Below are 13,190 nucleotides of genomic sequence, written 5' to 3'. Positions count from 1 at the left end.
ACGTATGAGCCTCTAAACCCCATGGTTGGGGGTGAGGAGCTCTGCTGTGTCTTGATGGATTAATGCAATTACTACTGTTTCTTATTCAATCATGCTTGCTTCCATTCTAAGATAACACTTGTTCTTAATCCGGATGAATGTGATGATCCGTGACAATCATCATCATTCTCAACCATGAACACGTGCCTGACAACCACCTCTGTTCTATCTTAGATTGAGTAGTTATCTCTTGGTTCTTTAATTGGAATCTTCGTGGTATAGGCAAGACCTGATGGCAGCATTCAAGAGAATCCGGAAGGTCTAAACCTTGTCTGTGGTATTCTGAGTAGGATTCAATGATTGAATGACTGTGACGTGCTTCAAACCTGTAACCTACTGGGCGTTAGTGACAGACGCAAAAGAGTTATTCTATTCCGGTAGGGGAGGGAACCAAACCGGTGATTGGCAGCATTGTGACAGAGTGTGTGCATTAGCTTTCACTGCGCGGATGGGAGGTAGCTGCTGACAACAGTGAGACCCTACACGAGCTTGCCATGGAAGGAGACATGCGTGTTTGATGAAGAAGATAGTAGGAAAGCAGAGATTCGGAAGATGGAGCATCTCCAAACCTCAACCCATTCTCCATTACTGCAGTACAAGTAACCATTACATGTTCTTTTGCTTCTTACAATCAATCCTGATAATTTCTGATATCCTGACTAAGATTTACAAGATAACCATAGCTTGCTTCAAGCCGACAATCTCCGTGGGATCGACCCTTGCTCACGCAAGGTATTACTTGGACGACCCAGTGCACTTGCTGGTTAGTTGTGCGGGATTGCAAAAGTGTTATTGCAATTTCGTGCACCAGTGTTCTTGGTGTTCATCTTGACATTCATAGTGTTCTTGCATGCATCTTGTGTTTTGATCCAAAATTTTCATATTTTGGGCCATAATTGTGTTTTTCTCTCTCATAATTAAAATTTCAAAAAATAAAAAAAATATCTTTTCCTTATTTTTCTCATAATTTTCGAAAATTTGAGTTGACTTAGTTAAAAAATTTCAAAATTAGTTGTTTCTTACAAGTCAAGTCAAATTTTCAATTTTTAAAAATCTTATCTTTTCAAAATCTTTTTCAAAAGTCATATCTTTTCAATTTTATCTTTGTTTTTCGAAAATTTTCAAAAATCTTTTTCAAATTATTTTCAAAATCTTTTTCTTATCTTTATATCATATTTTCGAAATTACACTAACAATTAATGTGATTGATTCAAAAATTTGAAGTTTGTTACTTTCTTGTTAAGAAAGGTTCAGTTTTTAAATTCTAGAATCATGTCTTGTAGTTACTTGTTAGTTAAGTAATTAATTTTAATTTTAAAAATTAAATCTTTTTCAAACATATCTTTTTATCACATATTTTTATCTTATCTTTTTATCATATCTTTTTCAAAATTTTATCTTTTTCAAATTTTGATTTCAAAATATCTTATCTTATCTTATCTTCTTATCTTTTCAAATTTGATTTTAATATCTTTTTCAACTAACTATTTGACTTTTTGTTTGTTTCTTATCTTTTTCAAAACCACCTAACTACTTTTTCCTCTTCAACTTTCGAAAATACTTCTCTCTTTTTCAAAATTTCTTTTTAATTGTTTTAAATTTTAATTTTAATCATATCTTATCTTTAATTTTCAAAATTACTAACTCCTTTTTAAAAAATTAATTTTCGAATTCTCCCTCTCTTTTCTTATTCTATTTAATTATTTATTTACTAACACGTCTCTTCACCTCTCTTCATCCAAAAATCCGAACTCACTCTTCCCCCTGTGTTTGGATTCTTCACTCTTCCTTCTTCTATTCTCTTCTTCTTTTACTAACATAAAGGAATCTCTATACTGTGACATAGAGGATTCCTCTTTCTTTTCTTATTCTCTTCTTCCCTATATGAGCAGGAATAAGGAAAAAGACACTCTTGTTGAAGCTGATCCAGAATCTGAAAGGACTCTGAAGAGAAAACTAAGAGAAGCTAAATTACAACAATCCAGAAACAACCTTTTAGAAATTTTTAAACAAGAGAAGGAAATGGCAGCCGAACCCAATAATAATAATGCAAGGAGGATGCTTGGTGACTTCACAAAACCAGCGTCCAAATTTGATGGAAGAAGCATCTCTATTCCTGCTATTGGAGCAAACAATTTTGAGCTTAAGCCTCAACTAGTTGCTTTAATGCAACAGAACTGCAAGTTTTATGGACTTCCATCTGAAGATCCTTACCAGTTTTTAACTGAGTACTTGCAGATTTGTGAGACTGTTAAGACAAAGGGAGTAGATCCTGAAGTTTACAGACTCATGCTTTTCCCTTTTACTGTAAGAGACAGAGCTAGAATATGGTTGGACTCACAACCTAAAGATAGCCTAGACTCCTGGGATAAGCTGGTCACGGCTTTCTTGGATAAATTCTTTCCTCCTCAAAAGCTGAGCAAGCTTAGAGTGGATGTTCAAACCTTCAAACAAAAGGATGGTGAATCCCTCTATGAAGCTTGGGAAAGATACAAGCAGCTGACCAAAAGGTGTCCATCTGACATGTTTTCAGAATGGACCATATTAGATATATTCTATTATGGTCTATCTGAATTTTTGAAAATGTCACTGGATCATTCTGCAGGTGGATCCATTCACCTAAAGAAAACACCTGCAGAAGCTCAAGAACTCATTGACATGGTTGCAAATAACCAATTCATGTACACTTCTGAGAGGAATTCCGTGAATAATGGGACGCCTCAGAGGAAGGGAGTTCTTGAAATTGATGCTCTGAATGCCATATTGGCTCAGAACAAAGTGTTGACTCAGCAAGTCAACATGACCTCAAAGTCTGAATGGATGGCAAAATGCATCCATCAATACTAAAGAGGAAGCTTCTGAAGAAGCTTATGATCCTGAGAACCCTGCAATAGCAGAGGTAAATTACATGGGTGAACCTTATGGAAACACCTATAACTCATCATGGAGAAATCACCCAAATTTCTCATGGAAGGATCAACAAAAGCCTCAACAAGGCTTTAATAATGGTGGAAGAAATAGGCTCAGTAATAACAAGCCTTTTCCATCATCTTCTCAGCAACAGACAGAGAATTCTGAACAAAGCTCCTCTAATTTAGCAAATTTAGTCTCTGATCTGTCAAAAGCCACTTTCAGTTTCATGAGTGAAACAAGATCCTCCATCAGAAATCTGAAGGCACAAGTGGGTCAGTTGAGTAAGAAAGTCATTAAAACTCCTCCCAGTATTCTCCCAAGCAATACAGAAGAGAATCCAAAAGGAGAGTGCAAGGCCATTGATGTGATCAATATGGCTGAATGCACAAGGAAAGAGAAGGACGAAAATCCTAGTGAGGAGGACCTCCTGGGACGTCTCTCAAGCAAGAGGGAGTTTCCTAGTAAGGATCCAAAGGAATCTGAGGCTCATATAGAGACCATAGAGATTCCATTAAATCTCCTTCTGCCATTCATGAGCTCTGAAGACTATTCTTCCTCTGAAGAGGATGAAGATGTGATTGGAGAGCAAGTTGCTCAATATTTAGGAGCTATCATGAAGCTAAATGCCAAGTTGTTTGGTAATGAGACTTGGGAAAGTGAACCTCCCTTGCTCATTAGTGAACTAGATACCTGGATTCAGCAAATTTTACCTCAAAAGAGACAAGATCCTGGCAAGTTCTTAGTACCTTGTACCATAGGCACCATGACCTTTGAAAAAGCTCTATGTGATCTGGGGTCAGGGATAAATCTTATGCCACTCTCTGTAATGGAGAAGCTGGGGATCATTGAGGTACAACCTACCTTGTTCTCATTACAATTGGCAAAAAAGTCATTGAGACAAGCTTATGGATTAGTAGAGGACGTGTTAGTAAAGGTTGAAGGCCTTTACATCCCTGTTGATTTCATAATCTTAGACACTAGGAAGGAAGAGGATGAGTGCATCATCCTTGGAAGACCTTTCCTAGCCACAGCAGGAGTTGTGATAGATGTCAACAGAGGTGAATTAGTCCTTCAATTGAATGGGGACTACCTTGTGTTTAAGGCACATGGTCATCCCTCTGTGACAAAAGAGAGTAAGCATGAAGAGCTTCTCTCAGTACAGAGTCAAGAAAAGCCCCCACAGTCAAACTCTAAGTTTGGTGTTGGGAGGCCACAACCAAACTCTAAGTTTGGTGTTAAGACCCCATATCCAAACTCTAAGTTTGGTGTTGGGACTATACAACATTGACCTGATCCCCTTTGTGGCTCCATGAGACCCCACTGTCAAGCTAATGACATTAAAAGAGCGCTTGTTGGGAGGCAACCCAATTTTTTTTATTTATCTAATTTTTATTTTATTTTATTGTTATTTTGTGTTTTATTAGGTACATGATCATGTGGAGTCACGAAAAAAATATAAAAATTAAAAACAGAATCAAGAATAGCAGAAAAAAAATCACACCCTAGAGGGAGGACATACTGGCGTTCAACGCCAGTAAGGAGCATCTAGCTGGCGTTCAATGCCAGAACAGAGCATGAATCAGGCGCTGAACGCCAGAAACAAGCAACATTCTGGCGTTTGAACGCCAGGAATGTGCCTTGAGGAAGTTGGCGCTGAACGCCAGTAACAAGCATGGAACTGGCGTTCAACGCCAGAAACATGCTACACATGGGCGTTGAACGCCCAGAGTGTGCATCATCTCGGCGTTCAAACGCCAGAATGGTGTGCAAAGGCATTTTACATGCCTAATTGGTGCAGGGATGTAAATCCTTGACACCTCAGGATCTGTGGACCCCACAGGATCATCTCAGGATCTGTGGACCCCACAAGATCCCCACCTAACATATTCCCACCTTACCTCCTAATCCTATAACACTCTTTCCCAAAACACACTTCCCAACAACTTCAATCTCTCTTCCCAATTACCCCCTTCACAACTCACATCCATCCACTCTTCCCCATAAACCCCACCTACCTTCAAAATTCAAAACACTTTCCCACCCAAACACACCCTAAATGACCGAAACTACACCCTCTCCCCTCCCTATATATACCCTTCAATTCTACTTCATTTCCACACAACAAAACCCCCTCTTCTATACCTTGGCCGAATCCATCTCCCCTCACTCTCCTCCATATTTTCTTCTTCTTCTTCTTCTCTTCTTTCTTCTCTTGCTCGAGGGCGAGCAATATTTTAAGTTTGGTGTGGTAAAAGCATAATCTTTTTTGTTTTCCATTACCATCAATGGCACCTAAGGCCGGAGAATCCTCTAGAAAAGGAAAAGGGAAGACAAAAGTTTCCACCTCCGAGTCATGGGAGACGGAAAGATTCATCTCCAAAAGCCATCAAGACCACTTCTATGATGTTGGCAAAGAAGAAGGTGATCCCGGAGGTCCCTTTCAAGCTCAAGAAAAATGAGTATCCGGAGATCCAACATGAGATCCGAAGAAGAGGTTGGGAAGTCCTAACCAACCCCATGCAACAAGTCGGAATCTTAATTGTTCAAGAATTCTATGCCAATGCATGGATCACTAAGAACCATGATCAAAGTATGAACCCGAGTCCAAAGAATTATCTCACAATGGTTCAAGGGAAACACTTAGATTTTAGTCCGGAAAATGTGAGGTTGGCATTCCACTTGCCCATGATGTAAGGAGATGAACGCCCCTACACTAGAAGGGTCAACTTTAATCAAAGGTTGGACCAAGTCCTTATGGACATATGTGTGGAAGGAGCTCAATAGAAAAGAGACTCCAAAGGCAAGCCAGTTCAACTGAGAAGACTGGACCTCAAGCCTGTAGCTAGAGGATGGTTGGAGGTCATTCAACGCTCCATCATTCCCACTAGCAACCGATCTGAAGTTACTGTGGATCGGACCATCATGATTCATAGCATCATGATTGGAGAGGAAGTAGAAGTTCATGAAGTCATCTCCAATGAAATCGACAAAATAGCCGATAAGTCCTCCAACACGGCAAGGCTAGCTTTTCCTCATCTTATTTGCCATCTATGTTACTGATGAGCGGATAATTTATACGCTTTTTGACATTGTTTTTAGGTAGTTTTTAGTAAGTTCAAGCTACTTTTAGGGATGTTTTCATTAGTTTTTATGTTAAATTCACATTTCTGGACTTTACTAGGAGTTTGTGTATTTTTCTGTGATTTCAGGTAATTTCTGGCTGAAATTGAGGGACTTGAGCAAAACTCTGAAAAGGGCTGACAAAAGGACTGCTGATGCTGTTGGAATCTGACCTCCCTGCACTCAAAATGGATTTTCTGGAGCTACAAAACTCTAAATGGCGCGCTCTCAACGGCGTTGGAAAGTAGACATCCAGAGCTTTCCAGCAATATATAATAGTCCATACTTTATTCGGAAATTGACGACGTAACTTGGCATTGAACGCCAAGTACATGCTGCTGTCTGGAGTTAAACGCCAGAAACACGTCATGATCCGGAGTTGAACGCCCAAAACACGTTATATCTTGGAGTTCAACTCCAAGAAAAGCCTCAGCTCGTGGATAGACCAAGCTCAGCCCAAACATACACCAAGTGGGCCCCGGAAGTGGATTTATGCATCAATTACTTACTTCTGTAAACCCTAGTAGCTAGTTTATTATAAATAGAACTCTTTACTATCATATTATCATCTTGGTTTTGATCCCTGGATTGTATTTTTGATCCAGTGACCACGTTTTGGGGGCTGGCCATTCGGCCATGCCTGAACCTCTCACTTATGTATTTTCAACGGTGGAGTTTCTACACACCATAGATTAAGGGTGTGGAGCTCTGCTGTACCTCAAGTTTCAATGCAATTACTATTATATCCTATTCAATTCCATTTATTCCTATTCCAAGATATACGTTGCACTTCAACTTGATGAATGTGATGATCCGTGACACTCATCATCATTCTCACCTATGAACGCGCGTGACTGACAACCACTTCCGTTCTACCTTAGGCCGGGCGCATATCTCTTAGATTCCCCAACAGAATCTTCGTGGTATAAGCTAGATAGATGGCGGCATTCATGAGGATCCGGAAAAGTTTAAACCTTTTCTATGGTATTCCGAGTAGGATTCTGGGATTGAATGACTGTGACGAGCTTCAAACTCCTGAAGGCTGGGCGTGATGACAAACGCAAAAGAATCAAGGGATTCTATTCCAACCTAATTGAGAACCGACAGATGATTAGCCGTGCCGTGACAGAGCATAGGACCATTTTCACTGAGAGAATGGGATGTAGCCATTGACAACGGTGATGCCCTACATACAGCTTTCCATGGAAAGGAGTAAGAAGAATTGGATGAAAGCAGCAGGAAAGCAGAGATTCAAGAGGAGCACAGCATCTTCATACGCCTATCTGAAATTCCCACCATTGAATTACATAAGTATTTCTATCCTATTTTATTTATCTTTTAATTATCTAATCTCCCATAACCACATGGATAAGCCTGACTAAGAATTACAAGATGACCATAGCTTGCTTCATACCAACAATCTCCGTGGGATCGACCCTTACTCACGTAAGGTATTACTTGGACGACCCAGTGCACTTGCTGGTTAGTTGAGCGAGACTGTGAAGTTAATTTTAGACCATGGTTCTGTGCACCAAGTCTTTGGAGCCATTACCTTAGATTGTTGAAGTGAAAAGAATGAATCACGATTTCGCCCACCAGTTACTCAGCTGGAGTTATTATAGAAGGCGACATCCTCATTGAAGAGGATAAGCCCATCACCAAGAATAGGATGAAGCAAGCAAGAGAGATCCTCCACGGATCTCAAGAGATGCATGAGGAAGCTCATCATCAAGAAATCCCTGAGATGCCTCAAGGGATGCACTTTCCTCCCAACAACTATTGGGAACAACTCAACACTTCCTTAGAAGATTTGAGCTACAATGTGGAACAATTAAGGGTGGAACATCATGAGCACTCCATCATTCTCCATGAAATAAGAGAAGATCAAAGAGCAATGACGGAGGAGCAACAAAGGCAAGGAAGGGACATAGAAGAGCTTAAGGACATTGTTGGTCCTTCAAGAAGAAGACGCCACTAAGGTGGATTCATTCCTTGTTCTTATTTCTTTCTGCTTTTCGATTTTTATGTTGTGTTCATTTATGTTTTGTGTCTCTACTTCATGATCATTAGTGTTTAGTAACTATTCTTAAAGTTATGAATAATTCCATTAATCCTTCACCTTTCTTAAATGAAAAATGTTTTTAATTCAAAAGAACAAGAAGTACATGAATTTCAAATTTATCCTTGAATTTAGTTTAATTATATTGATGTGGTGACAATACTTTTTGTTTTCTGAATGAATGCTTGAACAGTGCATATTTTTGATCTTGTTGTTTATGAATGTTAAAACTGTTGGCTCTTGAAAGAATGATGAACAAAGAGAAATGTTATTGATGATCTGAAAAATCATGAAATTGATTCTTGAAGCAAGAAAAGGCAGTGAAAAAGCAAAAGCTTGAAAAAAAAAAGTGGCGAAAAAAAAAATTAGAAAGAAAAAGAAAAAGCAAGCTGAAAAATCCAATAGCCCTTAAAACCAAAAGGCAAGGGTAAAAAAGATCCAAGGCTTTGAGCATCAATGGATAGGAGGGCCCAAGGAAATAAAATCCAGGCCTAAGCGGCCAAATCAAGCTGTCCCTAACCATGTGCTTGTGGCATGTAGGTCCAAGTGAAAAGCTTGAGACTGAGTGGTTAAAGTCGTGATCCAAAGCAAAAAGAGTGTGCTTAAGAGCTCTGGACACCTCTAACTGGGGACTCTAGCAAAGCTGAGTCACAATCTGAAAAGGTTCACCCAGTCATGTGTCTGTGGCATTTATGTATCCGGTGGTAATACTGGAAAACAAAATGCTTAGGGCCACGGCCAAGACTCATAAGTAGTTGTGTTCAAGAATCAACATACTTAACTAGGAAAGTCAATAACACTATCTGAAATTCTAAGTCCCTAGAGATGCCAATCATTCTAAACTTCAAAGGAAAAAGTGAGATGCCAAAACTGTTCAGAAGCAAAAAGCTACAAGTCCAGCTCATCTAATTAGAATTAATATTCATTGATATTTTGGAATTTATAGTATATTCTCTTCTTTTATCTTATTTGATTTTCAGTTGCTTGGGGACAAGCAACAATTTAAGTTTGGTGTTGTGATGAGCGGATAATTTATACACTTTTTGGCATTGTTTTTAGGTAGTTTTTAATAGGTTCAAGCTACTTTTAGAGATGTTTTCATTAGTTTTTATGTTAAATTCACATTTCTGGACTTTACTATGAGTTTGTGTGTTTTTCTGTGATTTCAGGTAAATTCTGGCTGAAATTGAGGGACTTGAGCAAAACTCTGATAGGAGGCTGACAAAGGACTGCAGATGCTGTTGGAATCTGACCTCCCTGTACTCAAAATAAATTTTCTGGAGCTACCTAACTCCAAATGGCGCACTCTCAATGGCGTTGGAAAGTAGACATCCAGAGCTTTCCAGCAATATATAATAGTTCATACTTTATTCGGGAATTGACGATGTAAACTGGCGCTCAACGCCAGTTCCATGTTGCTGTCTGGAGTCAAATGCCAGAACCACGTCACAACCCGGAGTTGAACGCCCAAAACACGTTACAACTTGGCGTTCAACTCCAAGAGAAGCCTCAGCTCGTGGATAGATCAAGCTCAGCCCAAACATGCACCAAGTGGGCCCCGGAAGTGGATTTATGCATCAATTACTTACTCATGTAAACCCTAGTAGCTAATTTATTATAAATAGAACTTTTTACTAGTGTATTAGACATCTCTGGACGCCTAGTCCTTAGACCTTGGGGCTGGCCACTCGGCCATGCCTGAACCTTTCACTTATATATTTTCAACGGTGGAGTTTCTACACACCATAGATTAAGGGTGTGGAGGTCTGCTGTACCTCAAGTTTTAATGCAATTACTACTATTTCCTATTCAATTCGATTTATTTTTGTTCTAAGATATTCGTTGCACTTCAACTTGATGAATGTGATGATCCGTGACACTTGACGAATGGATTTTTGATGGTTTAGAATTTCTCAAGTAAAATCTCGTTGTAAAGTATAGTTTCTAAACCAAGCAATAATCCTTTCATACAAAAATTTGTTTGTCACAAGTAACAAACCCCTAAAATTAATAACCGAAGTATTCAAACCTCGGGTCGTTCTCCCTAGGAATTACAATAAAGTGTCTTGTTATTGGTTAGAAATGTATTTTGGGGTTTTGGATAAGAACCATGAAAGTAAATGGTAAGAAAGTAAACTAATGGCTAAAAAGGTCTTGGCAAGGGTTGGTGGTCAAGGATCTCTATCCTAATCACTAACCACAATATGAGAATTGGCAAGGATTAATCTCATTAAATCATCCTCTAACTAGTAGTAAAGGAAAGTCAAATGAGCTATATCAATCCTAGTCCATAAGTCCTAACTCTCCACTAATTCAATTAGTGAGAACTAGAGTCAATGGCTCCCAATCATCAATTACTTGGACATTAGTAACTCAAGAGGTCCTAAGTTACCTTTCCAAGCCAAGAGTATAAAATTCTACTCTAAATCCAACCAAGCATTTCATCAAACACTTGGAAGGCATAAAAGGAAAGCATAGTAAAATTGCAAGAAAAGTAAATCTACACTACTCAATTGCAAGGAATTAAACAACAACAAATCAAATGAACACAATTATTATGAATTACCTCTAATTGAATTGAAAGAGAATAGGAGGAACAAAAGTAGATCTACAACAAAGTATAAGAACAACATAAAGGAAATTACAATAAAAGAATGGAAGAAGAATGAATGTAACAACAAAGAATTGAAAGGTAGAAGTAGAAGAAAGCAAAGATTAAAACCTAGATCTAAGAACTAAACTTAATCCTAATCCTAATTCTAGAGAGAAGTGAGAGCTTCTCTCTCTAGAAACTAACTCTAACTACTAAACTAAACTAATTGGTAACTAACATGTAAAGTATGAGAGTATGTTGACTCCCCTTCAATCCTTGACTTAAATAGCATCAGAAATGAGTTGGATTGGGCCCACAAGGCTTCTAAAATCGCTGGCCACATGTTGCATTAAGTGAACCAGATGGCAGCAACGGCGCGTGCGCGTACTTTGCGCGTGCGCGCCACCATCCGTATAGCAACTGTTCCGAGGGTTACCTGAAACGTGCAGCTCGGTCTTCCGGCAAGGCCCGAGGTGGTGGGTCTGAGACCCGAGCTGGCTGTGCTGAACGGCGGGGGGTTGTACCTGCAATGACACTCCGATGCTTAAGTTAGCATGGGTCCAAGCAGATATCAAGTAGAATTAGAGTATGAGTTATACCTGGGTGCTCCAGTGTATTTATAGTAGTTGGCTGCGATCATCCCTGGATAAGATATTCTTATCTTATCTTATCTTTTGGGAGATTCATCTCTATCTTTGCGGAACCGCCTTTCCCAGGCCCTTTCGGCCTTTAGGTTTTGGGCTTAGTTCCTTCTGATGGGCCTTTCTTTGGCCTGTTTGTCCGAGGTCCGACCTCGAACGTGGGCCTTGGGTCGAGGTCGGGCCTTCTATCAGCTTTACCGAGTTTGGAGAGCTCGGTCAGGGTATGAACAGTGCCCCTGCCCGAGTTCGTCTTTTTTCGGAAGGTCGAGCTCGGGCATAGTAGTTTTTTCAAAATTTGAAAACGGTCGTTTCAGCATTTATTGCTTGTTACCGTTTCTTCCTCGATTTCCGTGCGGCGCTCTGTGGAGGCTTTATTTATTTGCCCCTTTCTTCATTTTTCTTTGTTTATTCATCACTTCTTTTCGAGCATCTTCTCTTCTTTCTCTCTGTTCTTCGTCTTCCATTTTTGTGCGTTTTTTCAGAGTTCTTTTCTGCGCCGCCGTTTTTCCTTTCGTCGGAGCTCGTCGCTTTCTTCTTTTCCAGGTTTGCTTTTTCGCTTTTATTCTTCGTACGCTTCTTTTTTCTGATATCTTCTATGCCCGGGTTGCCCCGAAAAGAGGCGCCGCTATTGCTTTGTATGTGTGTGTGGGGGGACTCTTTTCTCCGATCCATTTTTGTTATTCGAGTTGCTGCCTTCTTGTTTGTAAAAGAACTTTGCTTTCTTTTGTTTTTGTTGAATTTGGTTTTTCTGCCTTTGTGTGATTTTTGTCTTGCTGTTGTATTCTTTCTTTGTAGGCAAGATTTTTTTATGTCTCGAAAGGTGTTTCAAGCAATGTCGACCAAGATTCCGAGTGGTCTAGGTTGGGTAGATCCTGCTCCTTTAAGGGTCCCGTCTGTTGTAGATTCTGAGTATCTGATTAGGTTCCGTAGGGAGTGTAGTATTTGTGAGAACAGGGAGTCTGAGCGGGATTACGAGTTAGCAGCCCCGGAGTCCGAGGAGAGGGTATGTTTTCCGCCGTTAGAGAGTTCCGAGAAACTTTTCTTCTATGCTTATGATTGTTTCTTCTCCAAGCTAGGTGTCCGTCTTCCTTTCACCGACCTGGAATCCGAGGTCCTTTGGTCTTGTAACCTTGCCCCTACACAACTCCATCCGAACTCTTGGGCGTTTTTAAAGCTTTTCCAACTTTTGTGTCAGATTTTAGGCGTCTCCCCTTCTGTTTCTCTTTTTCTTATCTGTTTGTACTGACGAAGCCGGGGTCGGGTGCTGGGAAGGTGTCCTGGGTTTCGTTTAGGGCTAACCAGGGTAGGAAATTTTGCACTTTGTATGATGAGTCGTTTCACGATTTCAAAAACTATTACTTCAAAGTCCGGGCTGTTGGAGATGTCCGACCTTTTTTCTTAGATGAGAGTGGGGAGCCTTCGTTTCCTCTTTGTTGGCAAGAGAGTGTGGTGTCGGTTAAGTACACTTTCGAGAGTCTAGATGAGGTGGAACAGGCTTTCGTTGGTGTGTTGAGCAGTCTATGGGGTCGGGCACCTTACTTGGATACGAAGAAAATGTTGGGAGATCCAAGCCTTCTCCGTTCCGAGTTAGGTAGCTCCCGACCTCTTTTTGAGATTTCATTTTCATATTTTGACTTTGTTTTGATCTTTCTGTTTGATAACCTCTTTGTTTCGTTTCTGCAGAGATGTCTTCTCAGGCTGATTCTATGAAGTTCTCCGTCGAGCGAAGAAATCTGCGGCATCTCGGAATATCGAGGCTGAAGCTTCTCCCCAACCTTCTCCGCAGAAGACTACAATTGGTGTTCAGACTCGGTCGAAGACCATT

General features: G+C 40.0%; 1 non-coding gene across 1 annotated transcript; it reads right to left on the bottom strand.

The window, feature by feature from the left end:
* Positions 1–2,460: 2,460 nt before the first annotated feature.
* On the bottom strand, positions 2,461–2,564 carry LOC130938632 (small nucleolar RNA R71). The gene has a single exon (XR_009069791.1). It is a non-coding gene; the product is annotated as a small nucleolar RNA R71 (small nucleolar RNA).
* Between the last annotated feature and the right edge of the window lie 10,626 nt (positions 2,565–13,190).

The sequence above is a fragment of the Arachis stenosperma genome, chromosome 6, assembly GCF_014773155.1.
Source record: "Arachis stenosperma cultivar V10309 chromosome 6, arast.V10309.gnm1.PFL2, whole genome shotgun sequence".
In the NCBI taxonomy this organism is placed as follows: Eukaryota; Viridiplantae; Streptophyta; class Magnoliopsida; order Fabales; family Fabaceae; genus Arachis; species Arachis stenosperma.
Note: the sequence above shows the minus strand (reverse complement) of the source record. Positions and strands in the feature narration are given on the sequence as shown.